The sequence below is a fragment of the Perca flavescens genome, chromosome 13, assembly GCF_004354835.1.
Source record: "Perca flavescens isolate YP-PL-M2 chromosome 13, PFLA_1.0, whole genome shotgun sequence".
NCBI classification, from domain to species: Eukaryota; Metazoa; Chordata; class Actinopteri; order Perciformes; family Percidae; genus Perca; species Perca flavescens.
This window is the reverse complement of record NC_041343.1, coordinates 11,534,579-11,560,288: the sequence shown is the minus strand read 5'-3', so window position 1 is coordinate 11,560,288 and position 25,710 is coordinate 11,534,579. Positions and strand designations below refer to the sequence as shown.

General features: G+C 37.6%; 1 long non-coding RNA gene across 1 annotated transcript in view; it reads right to left on the bottom strand.

Moving 5' to 3' along the window:
* Positions 1-1,844: 1,844 nt before the first annotated feature.
* The window catches only part of LOC114567135 (uncharacterized), a 104,102-nt gene continuing 80,236 nt past the window's right edge, over positions 1,845-25,710 (bottom strand). Inside the window, exons 3-5 of the long non-coding RNA XR_003694125.1 lie at positions 5,287-5,367; positions 3,992-4,032; positions 1,845-2,181 (exon numbers count right to left, since the gene is read on the bottom strand). This is a non-coding gene — a long non-coding RNA (uncharacterized LOC114567135). The remainder of the gene's footprint in view (positions 2,182-3,991; positions 4,033-5,286; positions 5,368-25,710) is intronic.

Below are 25,710 nucleotides of genomic sequence, written 5' to 3'. Positions count from 1 at the left end.
TGCAGACTTTGATTAGAATATTATATAAAGATATAGAATATTTGTGATTGGCTACATCAAAGACAAATGTAATCTGGCACAAAATATGTTTACTTCAAAACGTAACTATGAATGAAGTTTTGTTGTATAGGAATGTCATTTTTAGGATTCATTCAGCATAAGACATCCAATAAAGCCATATATCATTGAACTACCCTGCCCTTTTCCCTTTCTGTGAAGAAAAAAGGATATTTTTTAATACTTTTATAATATAACTGCTTCCCTACTTTTATTGTGCGCCAATATCTTATTCCATCAAAGAAAGATATCAAATACAAGACAGAGGAAAAACGATATTGTTATATCGTTCAATTGTGACTGTAAGATCCATAGAGCAATACTTCTCACATAAACATTAAAACCAGTTAATCAAAGGATTTATGGTATTACCAATCATACTGAGGCTACTGGTTTCAGCTCATCTTTTTGGATTGCATATTACTGAGTCACTCTGGCTCTCAAATTGCTCCATAAAGTTCTACTGTATTGAACTCTAAATTGCTCCATATGAGATCAATTATGCTGTAATGTATTGTATAACCCAGCAGTTGCAGTGTGCAGTGTGCTTTCTTATGAATGCAACATGAGGTAGTCAGAGGCTAAGGAGCATATCCCTAAAGGGGATGTCCTGCTTGAACAGTCCCAACACAACACTCCACAGTAGACTTCTGAACCAAGACCTGAAAATTGATGGTCACATCTCACATCACTGTGATACTTTTAAGCCTTACAGAGTAGAAACAACACAAGTAGGCTCCAATGGCTGGTCACCTGCTGCAAGAGAATATGCTGAATCAGCTGATGGCTGCCAGCAAACACAAACTTTACTGGCCTTGGTCAGTTAATAACTAACAGGATGCATTTTTATCATCATGTACCAATGGCCTGGTCCATGGAGGTAAAAATGTTAATGACTTTGACACTGTTTATGTTTAGAGTCAGAGGTTTTCCCAAGCAGGAAACCTTTGTGTTTCTTTAAGACCTGCTTAAAGAGATATTTTTGCTAAATTAAATCCAGCTGTGTCATGGCAGTGTGGGCAGTGTGCCAGAGCAAGTAGCTCCCCATGGAGCAGAGCAGCGGAGGTCTGCTGAGATTCGGTGGATGACGTAAACGTACTGCTCTGCTCCTCTGTACACTGTTCATCTAAACACACTGTCCACACAAAGATGACACAGAGTTGGATTAAAATCGGCAAAGTGTCCCTATAAAACGAGTTGGGAAGAGACCATCGGCACCAGCACCATGCATTAACTAACATTGACTTTTGATCATACACACACCTGATTTAAATGTCTTGGTTAGCCTACAGAGTTGCTAAATTGCTAAATTCAAATTATTAGTTTGAGTTGTAAATATAGTACAATGTAATACATTTTCCCATTAAATTACAGTAAAGAGCTGGCAGCTACATTTACCTGCTCTTTATTGTAATTCTACAGTGTACCTACTGTAAATTATAACAACAGTTTGTTGCTGTAAAGTGTTTTATGGCACTCTGCTGTAGAAATAGAAAGCTTTACGGTAAGATGATGTCATCTGTTTGTTGCCATTATACTGTTATTTTAATGTTCCTATCTCCATTATCAACTTTAAAATGTATTTTAAAAGTACTATTGAATGCGATCTTCACAGTATAACAAGGCTAAAGCTTATGATTTAAAATTGTACATTTCAAAATGAAAACCCTCTGAAAATTGTTTAATATAAAAATTACTTCATCAAGTAATTCATTGGCTGTATAAGGCCTTTTATTCAAGACAATGGAAAAATAAAGAAAAATGAACTCATAGATAGAGATAAGATAATGACATTTGGGGAAAATCCATAAAAACATTACACAGGCTTATATGTGTTAAAAAAAAACACATTCAGATAACACATTGCATTTAATGGAACAACAAATCAACAACTAACCTGGAACTGCACAATTTAACTGAACAGAACTTAACTGAAGAACATGAACATCTTGTGGGGCGATGGGTTGTCGGCTACATGAATCTCCACTCAAAGTCCAAGAAGTTTTTGATGAGGGTCGCCACATGGGGATTCACACTAGCTTATGGACCAGCCTCCCATCCTCTTTGACACCACCTTCCCCTGGGTGGCCTTAATTTGTTCAACTCTTGATTCCAAGGAAGTGCCTAAAAATGTAATAACAGAGAAAGCATGTAATATATTAGGTGTGGTGGGTTAGGGTCATTTGCACTTAATACAGAACCACATCATATTCATTAAATTAAATTGAATTCATTAAAACACTCAAAGATGTTTTCTCATGAAAATGACCTGTGTCTTATAATCATGAGAAAATTACATACATTGTAGAAATTATGTTATAATAATGAGCAACAGACAAGTTTGTTTATTTTAGTTATTTACTTCAAATTCATTTTGAACCATTAGGAGATATTGGTATTTTTGAAGCCATGGATTACTTTGCAATCCATGTTAAGCAGACTTTGGTCTTACTAAACTACAAATATAAAAATACCAACAACAATGCTATCCTTAAATTATTTCAGAACAGTATTTTAATCTAAAATACATCTAAAAATAATCTTCTGACATCAAATGATAATGCCATATACACTAACCAAAGGTACCAATGCATCCCAATTAGTCACAACGTGGAAGAAATAAAAGCAAATTAAATGACTAATGAGCTAATGATAACTTGCCTACAAAACATTAGGGTGCATGCTTGCAAAAAAAACCAACAACAATTAATACAATGCAAATCCAACACACAATCACAAACCATGGTACAGTTGAATTTTATAAGAACACAGTTACCTTGATAAAACCTTTTGGAGCAGGATGGCTGAGGATGTGCATGTAGTATGTGAGCTAAGTAGGTGATGGGCGCCGTCAACCTCTGTGCTGGCCCGGCAGAGTTACTCACAATCAGGGCAACATTTCTCTAATTTCTCTCTTTCTCTTCTTCTTATTTTTTGTACGTATTTGTATTAAATTTCTGGGGTAATATTATATTTTTTCCGATTACTCTCTTCATGAAGTGGTGGGGACTTGATGCCACATAATTTTAAAAGAGTTGTGGGCGGACTCAACCTGGCTACTGAAAAAGAAAAAAAAATACTGTACTATACCGTAAAATTGTACAGCAGCTCGCTGTTAATATGTTGTTCCTCAAATACCTCAACATTTACAGTATTCCACTGTATTTAGGAAGAACTGTCAATTATAGTTAGAAAAATCCCATATTTTTACTGTAATTTCTTACAGTGGAAGTACCGGGAAAACCATGAAGTACCAGTGTTTTCTGGATTGAGACGGTTCTTTAAATCTTAAACTGTACCATACCTTTCGGGACAGTTCTGAAGTTATGTGTAGAGGACTCTTGAAATCAAAGCTAGACATCACAAGATGTCTCTCCTCAAGAGATGTAGTCTTTCTTGGATATGATTGGTGTTGTCAATGCATCACTATCACTTTGTTCCCTTGCAGTGGACACATTGCTTCCACTGTAAACCTTCACGCTCCACAAAACAACATCGAACTCCTGACACACCTTGCTAGAGTGGAGTGGAGAAGTGCCCTATCCTACCAACTCCATTTAAATGCTTTCAAGGTGAAAAAGGCCCTATTCAGCTTCTTGAAGTGGAAGCGCTACTTTGGGGGACATTAGTGAGGTATCTCTCTAGTGATAAAGACTTGTAGGAGAAAGAAAGGGCTTCTGTTTAATCAGGCGCAAGGACATTTACACCATTTGTTTTTCCTCTGGATGAGCACAGGGAAAAAATAGAAAAACAAGGAAGAAAATGCTAAGAGCAATATGAGGGAGAAACCCAAGGAAGCATTGTGCTCTTAACATTTTCAAAATGGCAGATATTAGACTTCTCTCATGCGTGTAAACATTGCATTTCCATAGAAATGGCCTCTTTCTGTGCCTCAAACGGGAAGTCATGGGTGAAAGAGTTATGTAGCACTCACCTCTTAATCTTGTTAGTTGTTTCTAAAACAGCACTGGGTCTCTGGTTTAACAAAAAGGAAAACATGCAGTAAGACGGAGTCTAAAAGACAGCATGTACAGACAACAGTATGGCAACAGTATGGTACTTTCAATCAATCAGATTGATCTGACAACAGGCCACAGGCCCAATGTCATGCTTAAATTACCTCCTTTTATTTCAACATATTGTAATGTTCCATTTTAGAAATGTGTTTGAGTCCATACAGTATGAAGTCACATGTATATTATGAATACAAAACTAAAGTTGGACCTCAAGTTTATACATATTCATAATTCAAATCCAACATTTAAAATGCAAAATGTATCTACAGCATCTCTGCGAACATATGGCTTGCCACATTTTATCATTGCCTATGTTGTATTCTTGCTTCTGATTCTATTTCTTTCTGTTCTAAGCAGTTGATAAATAGTAATATGCAACTTTTTAATATAGTATTCTCTAGAATATATATATATATATATATATATATATATATATATATATATATATATATATATATATATATATATATATATATATATGGGTTTTATAGATACATAACTTTATAAATGTGAACCAGGATATGTGTTCAGCAGAAGCTGATCCCACCTGTGTATGAACAACATGAATAGGTAATTCATGCTAATGTATCCAATGCTATGTATTTTGTCATTATCAAATTGAAATAACATTTTGTAATTGATATGTTTTAATCTTACATAGCACACCAACCACATCCTCCAACTGAGGTTAAATCAAATAATATATTATTTCATTGTTTAATGTTGATTTCAATGAAGAAGATTATCCCTTATCCATTTTCCACATTTAGACAAAACTAATTTATCTTATGATCATTGAAGTGGGTGATGGCAATTATATTTGTAGATTCTTATTAGTACAATAAGCCATTTCAATGTTTGTGTTTTCCATCAAATCCTAACAATGCAGTTCTGTAATTTATAAATTGTATTAATAAGTATAGCTCAGTGATTCAAATTCATAAGAAGAGAACAAAATCTAATTAAAGACATTTCTCATTTTAGAGTGGTGTGGGACTTCTTGCCATAATTGTTGCATATGTCTGTATAGGCACAGTCTTGAGAACATAATAACTCAACAACAATACATGCCAGAAACCTAAGACGTACACCATAGGTTTACCCTAGAAACCTGTTGTGCAATCATGGTGTAGATTATCTGATTAGATTTTAGAGGACTTTTGGTGCATACATTTGCATATCTGTGAGGAAAAATACATTCATTTTAGACTACCGTCAGGCTCAGGCAGCACCTCCATTTCTGTGGACATGGTTCTCTCCTGGATGAATGGTGGGCTGCTCCATTAACGGGGTCCTATGATCCAAGCAGAAGAGTTCAGGTGTGTCAGGGAGTAGGAGTAAGAGGGACAGTGAGTTTGACTGCCGATTTTGCGCATCACTTCCAACTCTATATTATCTGGTCACTCTTCCATGTGTCCCTGACCTGTGGTCATGAGGTTTCTAGGCAGTGACCGAAAGAGTGAAATTGTGGATACAAGTGACTGTGGGTTTATGGCCTCACTTTGCGTGACAGGGTGAGGGATTTAGTGATCCAAAATAAACTAGCTGCTTCTTCCCATTGGCAGAAACTGCTAAAGTAGTTCAGGGTGCACTCAGGGCCAGCGCCATATCCAGCAGGGAATGTAGTGAAAAACATTTTTTTCTGTAATAAAACGTTATTGATGAACTGATTTACTTCTGAAATTTTTTTTAGCTGTGAGGATTCTAAAATTCATTTATAGGGTTTATTAATCGAAGTTCTGCTTAATTTTAATTAATTGTGTATTTTTAGACTTAGCATTGTACGTTCATTGTCATTGATTTAAAGGTCCAATGTGTAGGAAGTTCTCCCATCTAGCGTTGAGATCGTATATTGCAATCAACTCTCTCGCACCACGCAGTTCAAATTATGTATTACAGCTACGGTAGCCTTCACGCTTCAAAAAGCCGGTCTTTTGCTTTTTTCAATATCCTTTTTCTTTTTCTGGGTGAAGAAGAGGGCTCTCTGGGACTCTTTCGAGGCCGCTCCTGCCTGTCTGATCGCCCGCTCTGGCTGCTGCCCGCTGCCTGCTCCAGCTGGTCTTATCGCCTGCTGGTCAAACTAACCTGTACAACGAGCCGCAGCAGCCTCTTATTTCCGAACATTTATCTCTCCCCCGCCCTCCGAGGGCTGTTGGTCTACGAAATTTCCAGGTAGATTTTTTTGTCCCACTCCGACGCAGAATGTATTAAGATAAGATGTGGTCCTCCTTGTTTCCATCTTCAAAGTTGCCGGGGCCGGGAAACTACGATACCCATTAGCAGCATTAGCAGCACCTGTAAGTTTATTATGTGACAGCGAAAACGCGAAAGGCGGAGCAGTATGTCTTGTATGTCCCTTACCGGCTAACGTATTTCAAGATGGGGCATGATTATGGAGCGTCTACTCCAGTTCATGCGAATGCAAACGTAAAATTTCAAGCCAAAAGGAATACTTGGAATTGATGGTGGAGGTAAATATTCATGAAAAAGGACAAGTTTGTGATCGGGCAACACAGATTTTGATGATAAAAAACTAAACATGTTACACACTGGACCTTTAAGGGAGTATTTGATAATGGAAAAAGAAATAGTGAAAAAAAAATATTTATAAAGTAATGTAATGCACAGTACAGAGCCATTTATCTACTGTAGCAGCAGTAAGGGGGGGATCCTATCAACTGGTTGTCACATCCACCTGATTTGCATAGTGGTGTCAAAATAAGATGTGTTAGTGCAAATAAGTGGCAAGGAGAGCCCCTAAAATGAATTACTTGACTTGAGGATGCCCGCTAAAGTTATGATCTTCCATCATACTTACTTACACCACACACTAGGTTTACTTGCTTTGGGCTATTCAACTCCAATGACCTTTCAGCAAATGTTTTGTTTTACATTTGGAGATCATACAAGCCTTTTTTAAGATAGCATCTTGCTGCAATAGATACAGTAAGCCCTAACATAACTCTAGTTGAAGCATTACTTTTATTAGAGTTAATCTTATCCCCAGTGAAACATAGAAATGGAGCTTAGCTTACAGGTGACTGACACTTGGTGTGGAAATTCAAAACTCTTGACTCTCAACCTTGGAAAAACATTGTGTACTACACAGCCAAGGACACCGTGTTGTACAATGTTGCTGTCTGTGAGAGAAATGACAGCAGACCCGTACTCGCATGAAGCCTACTACATCGACACTTGCATCGCCACAACATTGAACCCAGTCATTTCTGATCTCTTACTAAAACAGATTGATGGGGTTCCAAACTGGGGATGACAGATGACTCATCATCACATAGATGTGCCGTTGTTTCATATACATAATGATTCATACCCCATGAAACAGGCCCAGTAGCACAATTCAGCTGCTGGATATTGACATTTAAAGTGGTTGAAGAAGCAGATACAAGTGTTAGAAAACAAAAGTGCACTACAGCAATTATTTTGTCCACTTGAAAGCATGTATTGAAAACAAAAGTGTTTGCAGAAGGCCCCCTTCTACCTATTCTTCTACTGTCGAAGTGATATAGAATGTGATTGTGAAATACACTTACAAGGGTTAAAATTGGGGTACAATACAGTATGTGCAAGATTGATTTATATTGCTAATGAAACCACCTGAAACTTTTTTTTGGCGATTATTTTATCACTGAGTTTTTGTACGGGTATATCCCCAGGTGGAAGCATACCAGTTCACTTAAAGCTATAGGGCCTTATCTTGCACCCGGCGCAGCGCAATGCCCGACACAAGTGTCTTTGCTAGTTTAAGACCGACGCAGTTGTCAATTTCCCATCCAGCATCCACGTCGTTTAAATAGCAAATGCACCTGCGCCCATCTGTGCGCCCACAGGCGTGCTGGTCTTACAGGGAGGTGTGTTCAGGTGCATTCTTGGCATATTGCTATCTTGAGGCAGCGGAAAGTGATTGCGCCATTGAGCAACAAAAAGTCAATAATGCAGCATTTCATTGTTATTTTAACAGCGCATTAGTAAAATGCGCCTAGGCTTGTGCACAGCGCACGCACACTATGCTTGTTACACACACAGGGATGCTAGAGGATGGATACCCGAGCCCCGACAGGACCCGACAGGACCCGACGCGATCCGACGGTACCCGACGGGCCGGCCCGGGTTCGAACAGATATTTAGAAATGATGTTCGGGTTGGATTATGTAAAAAGATCCCATGTTGCAGTTTAGTAGCCTATACAGTTTGAGGAAAATGGTAAGAGTGATTTTCATTTCAATAAGCTGCATTTGTGTTACGTTAATGTTACTTCGCTGGGGACACTCGTGTTTATTTGGATTTCATTAAGAGACCTAGGTCCACAGAACTTCTTGTGTGATTTTTTGGGATTTTGTTCTGTTAGCTTGGGCCATTTTTGGTAGGCCTAGGCTATGTTTAATTTCAATTGGCTATATAATTGGGCCTCTTGTGCGCGCCTGTGTTAACGTGCACTTGTTGCCCCGTGTGCGCTGATGCGCTCATCTGTTGGCATTTCCGAATGCCTTCCTACATTTGTCTTTTAAAGGGAATGGGAGATGACACTCTGACTGGTTTATTGCATGTTACACCCAAAACACACCTATGAATTAACTAAGACACTAAGTACAACCCTTTTCAACCATGTCTGTGGCACACGGACCCTTTTTTCCTCTGTTAAACTAACAAAAGTGCATTTGTACACACCCTAAACGCACCTGCAGCAGGCGCTTCACGTTGTGCGCTTAGATAGTTAAAATAGGGCCCATAGTACATAGATTCTGTCTCCCCCAAGAAGAATTCTAAGTAATAACAAAAATTCTTTCGGTGCGTCCACATGATACAAGCCTTCCGTGATCGCGCTTCACCCCCCCTCCTCCACACAGTTGCTACGTAGCCAAGGAGGACAAGGAGGATTAAAAAAACATGATGAACTCTTCAGAAGAGGAAATTATCTTTACTAGTTTCTGCACGCGAAGGTCTCCGGATGACACCAATTTCTAAACACAGCCATGCTGAAAAATACAGTGTGATTTGTGGAGCCGATAGTCTTAATTAGCTTTGTATCATCTCATTTGGCAATGGCTTGAATGTAATGGACGTTCATTAATATAAAAAAGTTACGCACTAAAGCTTTCAATAAACAATGCTTAGTGTAGTGCTGTGACCACACTGCAAAATGTTTTTCTTAGCAGTTCCCCAAACCAATCATTATTTTATTTACACTTGCTGGATGTCTGTAATTAACATCGGATTCACTTTGCCAGATAAGATGTTCATGACAACAGCGCTCAACAAAATTACACCACTTGGGAATTAACAAAAAGCAGAAATTTGGCTATTAATGGCCAATGACCATGAAAAGTTCAACCTTGCTTAATTCTGTCCACATTTTGGGTAATTTACCTGATTGTTAAACTGTATCCTAGGCTTCATATTGGTCCTCTTTTTCCCTCTGTATGGGATATCTCCTGTGTGGGGGGAAATGTGTCTCAATGGAGCTCAACTGGAAAGGCTGTGATACAGCTTAAGGGTTGTGGGCAGTTAAAAAGAATTAGACAGATCCTGGTAGATCTTCATTAAAGAGATTGATATCCAACGAGAACCTCATTATTGTGGCTAAATCAGGTAATAAACTTAAATTGACAGATGAGTGATTAGGTTTAGAAAGAAAGGTAACTTGTGAAGTTGTTTGACTGAGAACATTCACATGAACGTGGAGGAAAGCTATGCATGCCTCTCTTGGAAACTGAATCTGTGATGTGTATCTTTGTTCCTGAACTTAGTTATTGTTATAACTTTATTTGTCATCTCTAATAGTAGACTTATCTATAGTGATGCCTCCAGGTGTCACTGCAGTAAATCAGCCAAACTATAGTTCTTCCACTACCCACTGTTGTCAGAAGAAGCGTGAAGTGAATGGCAGAGGCAGCCTTAGTGATAGAGAACGTTGTCAAGTACTGTTAATGTAACATGTCATCCCTAATACTGTACACAAGATTAAATATTGGCTGTGAGTGAAGTCCTTTAGCAAATGACTGCATATTATAATTTTTTTTTCTTAACATAGGACTGTTGATTTGTGTGATGAGTGATATGTTTGGAGGATATTTTGGAAGAGATGATGATAATATGAGCAGGCAGATGGATTATTTTTGCTGTTTATATTAGGCCTCATTTTGTTTTGCTGTGCTGAATTCAGATAAGCTACCCGAAAATATGCGAATGAACTGAATATGCCAATATCAGTGCTTGGTATAAATGACATTGTCTAACTCTTTTAAACATGAAGTATACTCTTAATTTATATTCCTTCATCTTTGAAGAAACATAGCTAAAAAGTAACCAATTAAAGTAAATTCTAATCAGGCTTGAGGAGTAAAGCAATACATGGAAGAAAAGTAAAAGTTTATTATTGTAAAATTACAGAAAAAAAAGACGTAATCAGATTACCGATATATTTATATTAACAGAATTACAATTTTAAAATAAAGAACCATATATTACCACGCAAATGTGCACACATTACAACACTTCAGAGTCTCACACAACACCAAGAGAAATATCTAAGGAAAGAATTTACAATGGCTGAAACAGCATGGCCAATAATTGGTAAAACGTTTAAAGAAAGAGAATATGGTAATATATCCAGACAGCTAGACGACAAATTAATTTTCCTAATCAAATCTTGTGAACTGATAGGTTGAAAAGAGTCCAGAGGAAACAGAAAAGGTGCATGCCTTTTCTTTTGGCCGATTCACTCGCGCAACACAGCCATCCTAGTCTCGCTTTGCCAGACCTTCCTCCACAGCACTGCATAGGAGGGTATGGCAAGTCCACACAGCATTCCGGGATGGGAGAAAAACGTGCTCTTGTTTATTGGCATTTCTTTAAACTAATCACAATTGTCACGGGCAGCGCTAAGCACCGGGAGGAGCCACGGTGCCGCTGTAAAACAGCCTCGGGAAGAAAATTGTTTTGGTGGAACATGTGTACGTTCAAAAGTAGTTTTAGTTGTGCAACAGAAAACTCAGATTGGACAGATAGTCTGGCTAGCTGTTTGAATTCACCCTGCAGAGATCTGAGGAGCAGTTAACCACAGTCGTCCACCGGAGTTTAAAATTCCAGCTCATGGATATGGAATAAAAAGAGGTAGGAAGAGGTTTGTAGGGGAGGGAGAGGTTTGCTAGAGGTGTCCAGAAATGACGAAGTGAGGACGATGAGGACATTTGGTCAGAGGACATTAAAGTGCCCATATTAAGCTCATTTCAGGTTCATAATTATATTTTGAGGTTGTATCAGAATAGGTTTACATGGTTTAATTTAAAAAAACACCATATTTTTGTTGTACTGCACATTGCTGCAGATCCTCTTTTCACCCTGTGTGTTCAGGTCTCTGTTTTAGCTACAGAGTGAGGCATCGCACTTCTATCCCATCTTTGTTGGGAGGCGCACATGCGCAGTAGCTAGGTAAGGATCACATCAGCTAGCTGTTTGTTTCTACAACTTCAGTTAGTACAAGGCAGGATTAGCTGGGAGACTTCTAAACGAGGGCTCACTTCCAACTTCGCATGGAATACCTGCAGATCAGGGACAATTTTTCTACTTTTGTAGATTATGGTGAACTAGTGTGTGTTGTAGCAGTGTTTTGCCATTGAGAATGAGCTAGTATGCTAGCGCTACCATGCTACCGTTAGCCACCTCTTCTCAGCTACTGTCCCCCTGTGGTCATCTTGGGAGACACAAAATCAGACCTTATGTGTCAGCCATACAAACCTGAGAATAGGAAACTGGATGGAATATTCCAACGATCCCTGGTGGATCGTAGGGATAAGGATGGCTTTGGCCCACCTATTTCTAGCGATATCCAACTGATTGTCACAATAGTGATACCCTAATGTATTCCTCTAATGCATGCAACTATGCTCCTGTAGCTAAGTCCAGGTTAGGCAAGGTGGTGTTAAAGAGGCCGGATCAACTCTAGAGGCTGCCTTGGCGTATAAAAGAGTGGGGAAGGATATATTTTCCCCCCTTCAGGCTGGATTTATTCCCCAGTGAAATACAATATTTGGCAGTGCTAATGTGTCAATGACGTGACGCACATTTTTTTGTGTCTATAAGGTTAAATTAAATTTAAATACATTTCATTTAAAAAAAAGACAAACAAATTACATTAATACCTACTTTTTTAGAGGCCATATTTTAAAGAGTTTGGTTTTAATTAATTTTAAGAGAATAATTGGCGATTAATGGCAAAAATGTGGTGTAAGTGGTGTAACCGTCAAAACTTTGTACCAAAATTTTTATCTTGCTTAAAAAGGTCAAATTTCTTAATAAAAGATCCCATTAACTACTTGGGCATTAACGTAAATTAAAGGTTATTATACATATTTCCAATATATTTTAAAATGATGCTATTTATTTTAATAATTTAGGGAATCCTGTCAGTCATGCTAGCTTCCTGAAATGTCAAGTGGTGTAACCACCATTTAAGGTGCCATTTTGTTAAAATCAGCAAGAAGACCACATGACAGGAAGTTACATCAGAGAAAAGGACCCCTGATCAGCATAACTGCTGCATCACAAGGTTAATAACTCTCTGATAAATATAAGTTAATAAGACATTTTTAGGTTAAGTTCAGTTCGTTGGTTCACATGTCAAATGGTATGACCCAAGTAAAACATAGAAAAAAATTATGTTGAATAAATATTTGTATTTAGTGTAAAAACAGTGTTTTGATTATTTACACCAAGGCCATATGCTGATATATGTGTCCATTATAATGCCTAACTAATTTGATTTTACATTGAAATGTCAAATGGTGTAACCGGTTACACCATTTGACTCCTATTACAAGCCTCTCAATTTTTGGCCAATCTTTTCAAATATAACTAGTTCAGTTACTGGTCCAAGAGGTTATATGAACTTAATACTATTCAGAACTATTTGTATGTGTTTTTGTTTGAATTTTTTAAAAGTGGTGGTAATTTATCCAACACTTAATTAAGATAGCTTATTTAGCTTGGCTAGGCTAAGTCATTATAGTGCAAGGCCTTAGTGTTTAAAAAAAGTTTTACCCTTAAATTAAAATTTCCATATCATTCTATTGCAATTTTACAATAATTTCTTAACAATTTAATAACACAGAATGAGGCAGTTGAACTGTGACCTCTAATGTGTTACAAGAACAGCAACTTTAAAATACCTAAAAAATTCAAGGATTATTTAAGTATAAAATGTTACTTAAATATTAAAAATGCCATTGAAAAAATGCAGTTTATCAAATTGAATTCCGATAAATGCACCAGAATAAGTTAAAGAGGTCATATTATGCTCATTTTCAGGTTAATAATTGCATTTAGAGGTTGTACCAGAATAGTTTAACATGGTTTAATTTTCAAAAAACACCATATTTTTATTGTACTGCACATTGCTGCAGCTCCTATTTTCACCCTGTGTTTAGCTCTCTGTTTTAGCTACAGAATGAGATCTCACTTCTATTCCATCTTGGTTGGGAGTCGCACATGCTCAGTAGCTAAGTAAGGACTACTAGCCAGTCAGAAGCAGAGTATGAGGGCGTGCCACGCTAGCAGCTAGGCGAGCATTATAACGTGTGTTACAAAGTGACCACGTTTGTCTCTGAAGTAAAGGCTGGACTACAATAGAGCTGTTTGGAGCAATTTGTGAACAGTGTTTTCTGTTGGAGATGGTAAGTCCCTTTGGGGTGGACTTTGGGCTTTTTCACTTTGTACACCTATGACATCCCAAAAAGCATAATATGAGCTCTTTACCTGTAAACATGTTAAAGGGCATGCACAACCCTAAACAGACTTGCTTCTCCCTCTCTCTTTCATCTATGCACCTCTTTCTCACACACAAATACTGTTCACACACAATTTGTTAAGATGTTAGTTGTTTAATTTAATCTAATGAGTTATAATATATTTAAATATTTGTCATTGAAATGAAATTAAATGCCAAGTTCAGTAGTTTAGGGTCACTTACAAGCATCACGTCAGGTGGTGTAACTGGTTTGTGTCAAATGGGGTAACCAGTATTTTTCTTGAAAAAATGATAATGTGCAGGTAAATTTATGTTTGATAAAATGTAATACTCTACTCCACTGTAGAAACACAATTTTAAGACTTTTTACACAATTTGTCCAAGATTATTTAGAAAACAAATGTTTCTAGCACGTCTACCACTTGATATTGCAATAACAAATATAATTTAAATTTAGAAGTAATCCTAATCAAATCTATTTTTGGCTGAAATTTGGAAATAGGTAATAGTTATATTTGTATGAGTGCACTCACAAACAATGTAGTGGATGAAATATTAAATATTAATCATTCCTTTGTGGTTACACCACTTGACATTTTAGGTCCATTTGGTCCTACCTTTGTTAAAAAAAATGGTGAAAATCCTATTTCAAATGAAATAAAATGTACAATAACACAAAATATACATTTTAACGAAACTCAAGGATGCCTTCAAAAAATCTTTTTCAAAGTTTTTTCATTTTTTCATCTGCCCAACCCTTATTTGTCACTGACCCTATTTCAGGGTCAGCATTAATGCTGACCCTGAAACCTAACTGATGAGCCAATGGTAGAGTGAGCCCCCTTTTGAAAATATTCCTTTTAGTTTGACCTCCTGGGTTTACGTTTTTGGTTGGAACTGTGGGAAAGTATGAGTTGTGTATTTTGTTTTTTCATTTGGATGCACTGAACTATGTCAGTCACTGTTAATTGATATGAGACTATTAAGAGATTTTTGATAAAAAGCTTTTTTGTCACATATTTTGAAGTCGTATTGGTATTTGTATGTATATTGTACAGTAGGGTGGTGCAGTAGATATGGAAAGTGCCTACAACTCCTTTCCAATTAAGCTCCCACATTTAAAGTTTTCAACTTAAGCTGTGGGCAGCAGAGGATACATTTCAACAGAGCTGGATTTCCTCTCATTCTGTCTGACATACAGTATAGGCTATGTGAAGACATTACTAAGCCCTACTGTATGTTTGGCACTGGAAGCATGTTTGTGTGAAGCACAGATGATTTTAGGAGGTAATCGAAGAGAATGTGCCACAGCTGTGGGTGCTGAGCAGCTGTTGAAGTACTCTTTTTAAATATTCGTGTTCACCAATGTCTTAATGTTAAGGAGAGTATAGTAAATCATATCTCCTGTCAATCTGAATCTAGATTTCTGAGGTGGCATATATTTAAAATCAAAGCTCACCATTTCCTTCGTAGGCCAGTGTTTATGACCGTAAGTCAGTTGGTGTAGCGGCACATTTATGAACTATTTGTTTCTATTGCACAGAATAGCACAAATTACATTATGTTTTTCCAACCTCTGCCACAAGCATCTGCCTTGTCTGCCACTGTTGTTTTATCACTGTCCCAATGCGACAATTAACAACAACAGCAGCTAACTGTATGGGCTGTGGTAAACAAACCATATGGGGGAAATATGACAGATTTTTTTTATGAATACAGTAGGTGAGAAAGACATCTGTTTTTTAAAAGGAACAAATGTTCTGCATCTACCACCCCAATGTTCACTAAGTTGTACAAAAGTTTGTAGACTTTGTTTGTGGTTTTGAAATATGCAAGACTTCAGATATATCTTGCCATTTCCATAAAAAATTTTCATTCTATCCCAAACAACGTACAAAAGAAAGAATGACAGAAGCCGTCTCTAGACACTTGTTCATTCAGTGCTGTTGTTTGGGGTGTCAAGCAGACAGGAGAAAAACCCAATACATAACATACAATATATGGCACTCTCAAGACTGTAACCGTACAAAGGAATAAATCCAACACATTTGCATTCATTCCCAGGAGAGGTGGTACTCACTGCACATCTATCTGGAAAATCAGCCTATTCTTAAAGAAGAAAAAAAAGATGGGTCTTTCACATATATAAAATATTGTGTTTCTTGTCTTCAGGAACAAAAACTACTCTCAACTATTTCACCTTCAAAGGTGAAATATTATATAGACAACATCTGCAATCATTTTTACACTTGAGCAGGCAGCTCAAATAGTTTTCATTTAAAGATCTATTTGCATAAACACCACCACGCTCTGGTGTTAACGTGCAACTCCAAGACAGGGGGAGGGAGCTTAAAGCTTAAGTGCCTAACTTTTTGATATTAATGAATGTCCGTTCATACATTCAAGCCATTGCCAAATGAGTTGCTACAAAGCTAATTCACACTATCAGCGCCTCACAACTCTCTCTCTATTTCTCAGTATGGCTATGTGCAGAAGATTATGTCGTCCGGTGACTTTCCCGCACAGAAACTCAAGTGAAGATAATTACCTCTTCAGAAGAGTCCATCATGTTTTGTTTTTTTATCCTCCGGCGTGTGCAATCACGCTTGTATCATGTGGATCCGCCGACAGGGTTGTTGTCATTTCTTTGAATTCCTCTTGGAGGAGACAGAGACTACGCACTATATCTTTAAGGGGTCTGCGTGAAATGAAAAGTGCACATGGTTTCATCAAAGGTAAACACTGTAGATGGGTGGCAAATAGAGGGAAAGGGGGTAGTATGCTGAATCTACATAGCAGCCAATACTAATAAAGGAAAGCTAAGCTCTTAGCAAGGCTTAAATCAGCTTACAGATGAAGAGAGTCTCAATTTGGCTGCAGTATTTTTTTTCTCTAAACTCAGAAATCTTGTGGGGCTTAGTAATTTCATCACATATACATACAGACAGAATGAAAGGAAATCCAGCTCTGTTGAAATGCATCCTCCGCTGCCCACAGCTTAAGTTCAGCACTTAATATGTTGTAAAAGGAGCTTAATTGGAAAGGAGACGTAGACACTTTCATTCCTGGCGGTGATTTTAAACAATGTTAACATTAATGCCATCCGTATCCAGCCATGTCTGTGAGATTTAATTTTCACTTGGTGATGTATATTTGAATTCAGATGGAAGTTGGCTCTGAATAATACAGTTTAGTAGGAATCAGGAGACGAGCAATCCAATCATAGTGATGGGAAATTAATTCAGGATGTGAAGTTATGGGAAGTTATGTACTGTCCTAACATAGTGTTATTTATTTACAAGTGGCTTTAATCATTTGCATATTCTGTCCTGTGCAGGATATCTCAGTCATGTTGCTCTCATCTGCTCATCTTGTAATCACTGGTTTCCTTTGGGTAGTTACACTGCTGCTCATCATGATGTTGCATACATTTTAGCATCTACCCAAGTAAAAAAATGGGCCATGCATAACTCAACTTAATCCTGTAATGGAATAAAGCCATTTAAAGAAACTGTGCAATGCAGAATAAGCAGGGAATAAGCACATTCTTAATCTTCTCATTCCAACTCCAAGCAAGCAAAAGTACAGTAGTAGCATTTGTAGTTATGTTGTAAATTTCTTAGTGCCCCAAAATTTGATATATACAGGTAGTTCAGTCTCATTTTTCTAATGTTTGGATCACATATGGCTGTGTCTTAATTGGCACTTCTTTATTTAATACCAGCTGTTTACATCTTTCTTATCAGCTACATTTGCAGCACATTCTCACAGCCAATGAATCTGCATATCTAAACAACAGCACAGACAGGTTTAAGACCTGTCAGTTTAACCAAGCTGCTCATTATTTTCTCTGAGTAAACCAGGTGTCTCTCTCCTTCCCTCTTTTTTCTGCGATGCACACAATCACCACAACACTTTAATTTCCTGCAGATTTCCCTTTCTGCACCAGTTTTGATTTATTTTCCATTTTGTTGTATGTATTTGTTATATATTTACTATTTGCCTTGGGTGGTAGAATATGTACATGCAGATTTCATTTTTCATCTCTTAATTAGTTAAGTCACAGCCATGCACGTTTTATGAAAATTAATCAGGAACCATGTTCATCAGAGTTGTTACATTGTTTCATTTCTTCCTACCTCCATTATGCAAATAAACTGTTTTAGGGTAATACTCTGTAGAACTTCACTTCACTGACTCATGGCTGGAATATGAAAATGTTTAGTTAGTCACCCAATACTTTGATTTATGACCAATACCTGCAAAACTAATGGCATCCCCATCAGCCTCATCTGTTTAGTGTTAATAGCAAATGTTAGCATGCTAACTCAAGGATTCAACCATTTAGTATTCTCATTATACAATACATGACTGCACAATGACATGTAGTTATTAGCCCCGTCCACACACATTAACATGCTATAAACAAGTTCAAAAATGTTTAAATCACAATAAAATAACATAGGCAATAAAATAGACAAACTATATAAAAGTAGCATGAAAAGAAGAAAAAAAACGAAAACTAAATCGTATTAACAAGGAGTATATTCAGTTAAGTATACATACATAAAAAATACATACAATATGTTTAATATCTGTGTAATATTAGTGTTTTAAATATAGTACAAATAGAAAACTTTGCTTCAAAAGAGAAAAAGAGAGAAAAGGTCCAAGGCACTCTTCTTGCAAAAAATTTTAAAAGTCGTTTGTGCTGATACGCGAGGGTTGCTGCCCTGGTACAATTAGCAGTGTATGCTATTCGTACCCTGGTGCAATTAGAAGAGCTATCCGTACCCTGGTGCAATTAGAAGAGCTATTCATACCCTGGTGCAATTAGAAATGAATGCTATTCGTACCCCGCCGGTGCACACAGCAATGTGTTCTATTAATACCCCATCTGGTACAAATATCAATGTATGCTATTTGCACACCTGTGCATTTACAGTACCTTAGCATATATTTACACACAGTTATCCATACTACTCATGTATTACACCTTTTTGGAATATTATCGCCCTGACATTCTTACCCTAACCATAACCAATCCCCCTCCTCTTGCGTAAACCTAACCAACCCAACCAGAGCAGGCAAATTCATGAGTCTTCCCTTACAACCTGCAAAAAAATGTTTGCGTTCGCGGGCCCTGACTTGCTCAATTGCATGCAAATTATCCAATGAATCAAACTCCAGACTCCCAGACTAATGCTCTAACCACTCACCTAGCAGTTCTTACAGAATGTTGTACAACTGTTTACCACTTGTTGTCTTCAAGCCTCAGTTGCTAGGCAACCATACTGTATACAAAAAATACGTACTAACAAACTGTTGTATGCTTTCACTGAAGACAGAAAGCGCAACTGTAGTATCCATTTTTCAATTGTTATAAACTTTAGAGACAAAACTTTCCTAATATACCAGTTTCTGCGGTCATGGAAGATGAACGTCCATGATTTCGGTGCACGCGAGCAACGTGTTTTTGTTGTTACGTCACAGGATGTGAATAGCTCAGCTGTGTGGCTGAGGCTATTCGTACCGGGGTGCAAATAGGCACTCTGTTTTTTTGTTTTTTTTATGTACTAAGATTTCGATATGAAATAACTATTTAAATAAAGGCTTTTTACATTTTTTGCAAGAAGAGTGCCTTGGACCTTTTTTCTCTTTTGAACTTTTGTGTTCCTCTTCCAAAAAGCACATGATTTGTTTTGAACTTCTGAGCACTCTTGACTTTTTTTGGTAACACTTTACTTGAAGGTATCAAAATAATCGTGACATGACACTGTCATAACTATGACATGACACTGTCATGAACGTGTCATGAACGTTATAAACAAGTCATAAACATTTATGACTTATGATTTATGAGCTATGACATTCGGTTTTTGTCATGACAAGTTGACATTGTTTGGGTTGTCTTGATTATGACAACTGACAAGTGACATTACCAGTTGTCTTGGTCATGACAACTTGACATTAAATTAGTTTGGGATGTCTTTGTAATGATAACTTGACATTAACCAGGATGACATTACCAGAGGATGTCTTTGTCATGACAACTTGACATAATGTCATCCTGTTTAATGTCAAGTTGTCTTAATAAGGACATTCCAAAGAAATTTAATGTCAAGTTGTCATGACCAAGAAAACTTCTGGTAATGTCATTTTGATTAATGTCAAGTTGTCATAATCAAGACAACCCAAACAATGTCAACTTGTCATGACAAAAACCGACACTTAATGACAGAAGTCATAAATGTTTATGACTTGTTTATAACGTCTATGACACGTTCATGACAGTGTCATGTCATAGTTATGATAGTGTCACATCCCGATTATGTTTATATCTTCAAGTAAAGTGTTACCCTTTTTTTTTTTCTTTAGAAAACTTTGCTTATCAGGGAATGAGTAGTGCAAAAGTTAGTAGTATAGTGTGGAGAAAGGTCTGGCAATGCGAGACTACTGGTATAATAATGCATTATGTGCATTATGTGCAAAACCAGCATAACAGAAAGTTCCACTTCATTCATTCATGGTGGAGTGCGGAGGATGAGATGGAGTTGTTTAGGCTGTCCAGAGACTTTGGTTTAGTGGGAATGGAACATCAGCTTGTTAATATTGTCATTCTGTGAGCTCAAAGCATCACTGTGCCTAAGTACAGCCTCACAGTGCTGGTAGTGTGGACACATTTTACTTTAGATATCTCAAAGGCAAATTTGTGTCTTGAAAAACTGTTTTTGGGTACTCTTTCAAATCTTTGATTTTGTGGAGGCTCAGTTGGGTTTCAGCACACAGTGTTCTTAAAAGTGCAAATATTGTACAGTGGGGGAAAAATGGGCTTTCAAAAGGCCCAGGGAGGATTGACAAAGAACACTGGAAAGACCTTGCTTGAAAAAAGGACTTCGTTTTTTAAGCTTGTGATGAGCAGAAATCACAAGCTAAAGGAAAAGACAAACACAAGCGGCTGCAATGTAATGTACATGCAGATAGGCAAAGCGTTTAGTGTTCTATCTCAGGCAGCTTTACAGGGACCTGGAAATAAGAAAAGGATAACAAGGAAATAGACTTCAGCTCTCCTGGGAGAGACCACATAACATCCAGACACTGCACAGAGAAAACTCTATATAATAAACATTAAGTAATAGGAAAATGGTGAGGAGGATTGTACTCTTATTAAAAACCAGCATTCACCAACCTCCTCCAGAGTGCGTCCCTTGTTCCAGACCCTGCCAATTTGACTCTCTCATCAAGCGTGACAAGCTGCTGGATATATGCTATCAAAGAATTGAACTCATGTGACTTGCTATCCCTAAGGATGAAGTAGCACCCTTACAAGCTCTTAGAAGCACGAGATAAAGCACACCACACACCCTTCACGGCACGGCACACCACAATGCTCCTGCTCCCCACAGCAACAGCCCCACTGCTTAATCTAATCAGTTCGAATTAACCTTAATACACACTGTGCCCCAGGCTTTTGACTCTGCTGTATCTCGCTGATACACCTTGTACAACTTCACCACGTTCCCTGCCGAATGACTGCCACAGAGTCTAACTTGGGCTGACACATAAAGTTAATTTGCAGATAACTTTGACAAACTAAAATCAGGGATCCTCAAGGAATCACTGGAATGTAAAATTAGGAAATATTTTAATTAGCAAAAGTATAAAATAACCATTTAAAGAGGATCATGAATGCTAAGTCCTCTTATTGTTATTTTCATCCCATTAAAAATTGATAGAGAACAAAAATCAGGCTGGCACAGTGTGGGGACATAAAGAGAAGCAAAATTGAGTCATTCAGAGAAAAGTTTGTGGCCTTGAAATGCCCACAGCGTGGCCCACTTAGAGATATAAACAGCTACAAACATTCACTGGGTAGTATAGGTACATAATTACATTATATTACACTCATCTTGCACCAGACTGGGCACCCCACTGAACCCAGAACAGCCTGACATCTTCAGGGCAGAGATTCATCTAATTATCCCTGCCAAAGCACTGCACAGATAGTAGCAGGATGCTGGTCATTTTATACAGTGCTGGGGTCATCCCACTGCATGCTGTTGACATTCATAATGAAATATTCATCCAAGCACAGTACACAGTGCTCTGTTTAACATTAAAACTTAGCCAGCAGTCTTAAGAACACTGATGGTGACTGTCTCACAAAATGCCGTTTACAAACATTGCTGTTTGTTGGACTTCTCTTGCTTTACTAAATAAAGACGACAATCAAACTGAATATACTACCGTATTCTGAAAGGAATGTACATGATTTAGCTTCTCTTTTAGTTTGACACTGATTTTCCACGAAATAAGCTATATACTTGGCACACACATGCAGTGACACAGTGGCAAAAATACAGATGGAATGTTTTTTTTTCTCCTTTTAATATTTTCTTTTTGATCCAATAAACAGCAGATACAAGCCACTTGAGATGCTCTTGGACCCTATTTTGTCATTTGACTTTCTCTGTTGGGTATAATTCTCATGAGATGATGTTTGTGGACGTTATGTTATCTGTACAGTGCACACAGTGTGTGTGTATATATATATATATATATGTCACTTTTTGTACATTTTTCAAATATATAACTGGTTGCCTTTATGTGATATGAGCGACATTTCCCACAGCAAAGCACATTTGCTTTAATCATTAAGGCAAATGCAGATGTCCACAGTTGCACTGCCATCAAGTGGTGGAAAAGCAGTAATTTGGTGTTTAGGATGAGGATAGGATATAGTCACTCCATGTAACGTTATACATGTATTGTTCTTTCAAGCATATTATTCTTTCAGTAGACACAGCTGACAAAGAATTTCAGGTCTTTAACTTGAACCTGCATCAAATGTTTAGGTAAACTGCAGACATATTCCCCTAGGACAGAAGAGAAAATATATTATGAAGTTGCTTGAATGCTACATTTGTATCTGTATTGTGTGTATTTGGTAGTAACAGATTATTCATGAAGGTACTCGCATACATTGTAATACAGTGGAGGAGGTTTAGAGTACATCTTAAGGAGGAATGAAAGATGAGGCATTCTGAATTTTAATGTTGGTATGCTGTAGGTGAAAATTAAAAATTAATATGTAAATAGGTCTATATTTACATTATTTAAATGTGGCCTCAACCCAACAGGTTGTGTGTACTGTCTACAACTCAGAGTTGTGACTTTTGATTTCAAATGTACAGTGAATGGATAAACAATGGGGAGACTAATCTGCCATCACAAACCCACACCAGTCAGAGAAAGGGTGGGGGAAATTATTTTTTTTCACTGAAACTGAATTTTGCTGCCATCTCCTGGTAACAAGGGTTCATTACACAATTTTCTGCCCCACATGATTTCATTTTGCTTTGAATGGACTGAATTTACAGTATATAGCACTTTTCCAGTCTTTACGACTACTCAAAGCGCTTTTACATATTTACATAGTACATGAACCATTCACACACATTCATACACCATGGCCTAGGATGCCGTGCAAGGTGCCACCTGCTTATCAGATAAACATTCACACACATTAACACACCGATGGCGCGGCAACAGGAGCAATTCGGGGTTCAGTGTCTTGCCCAAGAACACTTCGACATGGGACGCCAGGGCCAGGGATCAAACCACCAACCTTTGGATTGGTAGATGACTGCTCTACCTCCTACTTGAACCATACCATCCAAATCCATGTTCCCCCATGTCACAATTCACTTAATAAGTCATGTGCTCAAGTGGCTGCAATGAGAAAACCCAGATTGCATCTGACTTCATTTTTTGGGTTCGTCTAAGGTAACGGTTAAGTTCTGACCGCACAAACAACCTTTATTAAACACCTACGCTCTGTCACCTGTTAATTATCAGCAACTGAATAACCAAATAAGCTTATTTCCCATCTCATCCTTACTAGAAACCACAACACAGCTTAAAACCTACAGTAAAGCTCTAAGGCAGGCGACACAGGATCAGGAGGAGCGCTACAGGCCAAACCTTGCAGCATTGAGCTTTGCACACATCCCAGATTTTACTCTTCTGCTGCCCACGGAATTCAAATGATTTGAACTTCCACCCTTCTTGCCATGTGCTGACCTTGCTAAGCACATCCAGTGAAATTAAAGCTGACCAAGATGCCTTAACATGAGGAGAATATTTAGAGTTTCTAGAGATATTTAAGCCCAAAAAATAAGTGTTTATCTTGAGCATACAGCATGCAGATAAATTAATAGTAAATAAGAGTGTTGATACTGACTCTGTGCCCAAACCAACTGCCAGCAAGTTCAAAACCTTTTATCATTTGTAGCCAGTTTAGGAATGCAGAAATCATCAAAAATTATGTTGTTGAACCTTTCATTTTGTGGTGTGTAATGAATATTGCAGTGTCTACAGACCGCGAGTTGGACTTTGTATTTTTATTAGACTCAGTCATATAGCCTTGACAATTTGCCTCCGATTTTTTCATATCGTTGCTGTGTCACTGCAGGAGACAAGTTTGGTAAAGGCTGTTGACAAGCAGAAACCAATCCAGGGAAAGAAAATGCAGGGGTAGTTCACTTCAGGGCAGCGCTCATAACTAGGAGGTTGATTCTTGTTTTGTGTACATTTGTTGACATGTAATTCCCTTTAAACCCATGTGGGACACAAAAGGTAAATGGTTTGGATGTAAGGATGAGGAGATGGGGGGGGGATTGGAACTGACAACTGAAAATACTGCCATATTAAAAATGTTAGACCAATAATATAGACAAAATGATGTAGATACTTCCTGAAAGCACTACAGGTGGAGCAATACTTTGCAGTTGGCCACAGATGATTTGGCCTTTTTGGGGCTCTTTCTTATCTTTTAAGATTATTTTTGGGGCATTTTTAGACCTTTATTGACAGGACAGCTGAAAAAATAAAAGGGGAGAAAGACATGCAGCAAAGGGCCACAGGTCGGAGTCAAACCTGGGTCAGCATGCTGCGTCGAGGAGTAAACCTCAATATATGGGTGCCTGCTCTACCAACTGAGCTATCCGGGCACCCTTTGGGGTTCTTTCTGTTGTAACATGTAAATCAAAGTGCTGGTTGGCTTTTACAGTTGACAGATCTGCATTTGACCTAATAAGATCCACCTTTGCTGCAGTGTTTAGTGCTATTGTTACTTTACAATTGAAGTCCTAGTCCTCAAGGTTTTAATGTGACGTTCAAACTCCATATATCATTCAGGACCTAAGGTGAAACGTTTCTTTATCCTAGAATGTTTTTTTATTCAGTTGAAAACAATTAAAGACATGTTAACTGAATTGAATATTTACATCACATAATAATAAAAACAATAATAATACAACAATAATATTAATAACATGCTTCAAAGTAAGCAAACCATAATCTGAACAATTAGCTATTAAAACTGAAGATATGCACAGCTGGCTCCCATTAAGTCCCACAGCCCACTCAGCAAGATTCATTAACCATATTGGATCACAACAAGCAAATTAAGAATGGGCTGAAACATTGATGCCACCAACGCTAAGTTATCAGTTAAATGAAAGTTTCCTTGATAACGTTTTTTCTTTTCTTTTTTCAGCACAGTCTTAAAATTAAGATTGTTAATAATCATGACGCATCATTTTTGTATTTTTGTAATTGTTATCTGTGTACATTGTGCTCTTTGTTGTTAGCAATGTTAGGAAAAAGATGGCACTCAGAAATGACTCTATTCAATGTCTCTGTGCACCAAAACACCCTGCTTCAAGAACGGTTTCTTTCCATCTGTAGCAAGAACTCTGGATTTATAATTAGTAATTCCAGAAATATACCTCTGCACCTACTGTATATGCAATGCTGTATTGAACAGGCAGCTTTAGGCTCCTGTGAATCATGTTGATGTGCTATTATGTT